We start from the raw sequence: 4,507 nt of genomic DNA, 5'->3' as shown, positions 1-4,507 counted from the left end.
CATCAGACTGCTAAACAGCCATCACTAACTCTGCTGCCTACATTGAGACCCAATCACTGGCCACTTTAATAAATGGATCACTAGTCACTTTAAACAACRCCTCTATAAATAATGCCACTTTAATAATGTTTCCATATCTTACGTTACTCATATCACATGTATATACTGTACTCTATACCATCTATTGCACCTTGCCTATGCTGCTCGGCCATCGCTCATCCATATACTTATATGTACATATTCTCATTCACCGCTTAAGATTTGTTTGTATTAGGTAGTTGTTGGGGAATGGTTAGATTACTTGTTAGATATTACTGCCCTGTCGGAATTAGAAGCACAAGCATTTCGCTACACTCCCATTAACATCTGCTAACCATGTGTATGTGACCAATAAGATTTGATTTGATTTGATATTTGATTTGAAATATCATCAGTCTTGTAATATTCTGGCTGGAGGTTTGGCTAGAGAAGTGTTTTTCTAGGGAGCAGAGGGGCCTCAACTTGTAGGGAGGAGGACCTGGAGGCAAGAGTGCTGAGGAGGACCTGGAGGCAAGAGTGCTGAGGAGGACCTGGAGGCAAGAGAGCTGAGAGAGAAGTGGCAACAGGCACACAAGGGGAGCCCTGAAACATGCCAAAACGCTTGAGTGCACACAAAGTAGACAGGGGAAAAGCCCTGAGGCAATTGAAGGTGTCTGGTGTGTTATACAGAGAACCCCACTTCCCAGTCTGGTCTACACTCCAACCTAGAGAGGTTTTCAGACACATTACATGATCAGTCAGTACCAAATCCGTTCCTACACCCGAAGCACAGATCTGTAACCACAGCCAAAGTGACACTTACAAAGTATGGCTTAGTAGCTGCAGGGTACAATTAGCAAAACTGCTATGTAATGATTGCCTTTTGTGTCAGCAAAAACTTGATGTTTGCTCCCAAAAATTAGTTTTCTAAAGCCCAGTGTTTATTTGTAAAAAAAAACATTACCAAACTTGTCCATTTGAAGATCTGTGCTGTTTGTCTACCCCAAGCAAGCAACATGGTCTGACACCAAAGTAGTTACTGGATAGCCTGAGCAGGGCCTGTATTCATAAAACGTCTCAGAGTAGGAGTACTGATCAGTTTTGCAACTGAACAAAGGGCCTGGACTTTAGAAAACCTAAACCATACAACCAATTGACATCCAAACCTGTTTCTGAGGTCATTCATATTGTATTGAGGATGCTATAATCTCCAAGTAAAAAACCAATGCACTGTTGTCAACATTTTAATACACAAATCATTGGTAAGTAAGGATGGTAAGGTACGTCAAGCATTTTTTAAATGATGCCAGCATATACAGTGCCTTGCAAAACTATTCAGACCCCTTGGATTTCTTCACATTTTATTGTGTTATAAAGTGGGATTAAAAGGGATTTAATGTACTTTTTGTCACAATATACAAAACATGCTCTGCAATGTCCAAGTGGAAGAAAAATGCAAAATCAAAAGTATAGTCATTGCATAAGTTTATTCAGCCCCTTTGGTTTTGGAAAGCCAAAAATTAGTTCAGGAGTAAAATTTGGCCGAATGACATAATAGGAGTTGACATGATTTTTGGTAAGGTAACGTCAAGAATTTTTGAAAATATTTTTTAAAATGATGCAGCATATACAGTGCCTTTGCAAAACTATTCAGACCCCTTGCATTTCTTCACATTTTATTGTGTTACAAAGTGGGATTAAAGGGGATTTAATTGTACTTTTTTTTTTGTCAACAATATGCAAAGAATCCTCCTCATGTCAAGTGGAAGAGTGGTGCAGCGGTCTAAGGCACTGTATCTAGTGCAAGAGGCGTCAATGCAGTCCCTGGTTTGAATCCAGGCTGCATCACATCCGGACGTGATTGGAGTCCCATCGGCGGCGCACAATTAGCCCAGTGTCGTCTGGGGTAGTCCGTCATTGTAAATAAGAATTTTGTTCTTAACTGACTTGCCTAGTTCAATGAATGTTGTATTTAAAAAAAACAAATGTATGACTAATCTTTCCTCTGTCCCCAATACATACAACATCTGTAAAGCCCCTCAGTCAAGTATTGAATATCAAGCACAGATTCAACTACAAAGACCAGAGTTCAATGGCTGTGATGGGAGAAAACTGAGGATGGATCAATAACATTGAGTGAAAGAAGACTACAGAATAAAAATATTACAAAACAAGCATCTTGTATGCAACAAAGCACTAAAGTAAAACTGCAAAAAATTACAGCAAAGCAATACACTTTTTGGCCTACAGTAAATGCAAAACCTTATGTTCGGGGCAAATCCAACACAACACATCACTGAGTAACTGCCTCCTTATTTTCAAGCATGGTGGTGGTTGCGTCATGGTATGAGTATGCTTGACATCAGAAAATACTGGGGAGGTTTTCAGGATAAAAAGAAACGGAATGGAGCTAAGCACAGGCACAATCCTAGAGGAAAACCTGTTCCAGTCTCCTTAACATAAGAGATTGGGAGAAGAATTCACCTTTCAGTAGGACAATAACCTACTACACAAGGCCAAACTCTTATGGACTTACCTAAGAATGCCAAAGGTGTTCATAACATGTATTGACTCAGTGAGCTGAATACTTTTGCAACAACTATGTTTTAGTTATTTAATTTGTATTCATCTTAAAAACATTTTTCATATTTCTTCCACTTTGACATTACATAGTATTTTGTGTAGATTGTTGACAAAAAATGAACATTAAATACATTTTAATCCCAATTTGTAACACAATAAAATCTGAAGAAATCCAAGGGGTCTGAAGAATTTTGCAAGGCACTGTAAATTGTGGGGCTGTTTGGTGGGAAAGGCAGGGATTGGAATTCCCAGAGGTCATCGCTTTTCATCGACTCCAAATCAAGTGGAGAAGTCATGTGGAAATGCTGTGGCATTGACAGGCAAGGAGGGCAACGGTTGGACTTAATTGTGTATTTGCCAGCTTCCTGGAGGCTAAGTGGAAGATAATGGCAAGAAGCACAGGCAGCATGTCAGAGACAAGTGATGGAAGGCCTCCATTTTTTACAGGACAGTGACTCATGTGAGTTTGGAAAAACTTGCAGGGATCAGTCGTGCACTGGAGTTTCCATTCCCCGATAGCTCTCCTGTGTGATATACTGGGCCAAACTGTAAATTCCATTTCCATTACTTGTTCCTCTCTGAATCATCGCCTGTGATTACTTTATGTGTTAACATTCTTGGACAATATGCCCTTGAAAATGGTCGGCCTGGACTTGTGAGAACTGCTGCTTCTTGTTTGTGGGTCTTTAGTCAAAGAAGAATCCGTCATACTTTCATGACTCTGCAGCTTTAGCTCTCTTTGTAAACTGATGGGGACAGAATGTACTTCCTAAAGTTATGAGGCATAACTAGCACTGCGTTGTCAGAAGGATTAACATCTCAATGCAGATAATTCTCCATTGACTCCATTGACAGCTTGATTCAGGTTACCTTGAACAGATCTTGGGGAAGGACTTTTCCCCCTTCAAGCTTTCCTTATCGGTGTTATGCGGAAGCAAGCAATAGTTCAAGGAAATAGCACAACCCAGCCCTGGTTAAAATCAATATGACTCCACTACAGGGTATTGCATACCACTTTATTTTTTAGATCATCCACTCTTGTAATCCTTAGAATCACAGAGAAAAGCTTGATGAAATATGCATTACATGTGCGCTGGCATGATTGATTAAAAAGCACCTTGAGTAAATAATTGTATTTGACCATAATTTATGAAGTGAGCTTTAGAGCAGCACCGGTAATTTTAACTCCTCAAAGAGATACGCTAATATTCACATACAGATGCAATGACTGTTTGATGATCTGGTGATAGAGCACAAGAAACTAAACTCAGAGGTGTCCTTCCCATTGAAACAGAAGGGGCACGTGCCCCCTCAGTTTCATCCATTTGTAGGATAAAAATATACATTCACAGGCTCCGGTATAAGGTGAAACTGGGGGGCTGCACGAGATAGCCTCCTACAGCAGTAAAGTCATGGAAGCATTTCTTYCAGAGGATTGCACAAAAGTAGGGGTAGATCCACTACCTCTTCAGCGAAGCTTAGGCATCAGTTGGAATCTGGAAACAGACAGCTTCACCTTTCGTGTATCCCGAGAAGAGAAGCCGTTCACAAGAAGAACACGAACAATGTGAATGGGACACCCCTCTACCAGAAGAGAAAGAGATGTCTGGATTTGGGTGAAGGAGAAATGGGGGAGGCTTGGGCAAGTTGCTGTGGGGGTRCAGGGGTGTTGACCAGGGAAGGGGTGGCCAGGTGGAAAGCATGGCCAGCCGTAGAAAAATGCTTATTGAAATATCCAATTATTGTGGATTTATCGGTGGTGACAGTGTTTCCTAGCCTCAGTGCAGTGGGCAGCTGGGAGGAGGTGCTCTTATTCTCCATGGACTTTACTGTGTCCCAGAACTTTTTGGAGTTTGTGCTGCGGGATGCAAATTAATTTCTGTTTGAAAAAGCTAGCCTTTGCTTT

This window comes from Salvelinus sp. IW2-2015, linkage group LG18 (assembly GCF_002910315.2).
Source record: "Salvelinus sp. IW2-2015 linkage group LG18, ASM291031v2, whole genome shotgun sequence".
In the NCBI taxonomy this organism is placed as follows: Eukaryota; Metazoa; Chordata; class Actinopteri; order Salmoniformes; family Salmonidae; genus Salvelinus; species Salvelinus sp. IW2-2015.
Note: the sequence above shows the minus strand (reverse complement) of the source record.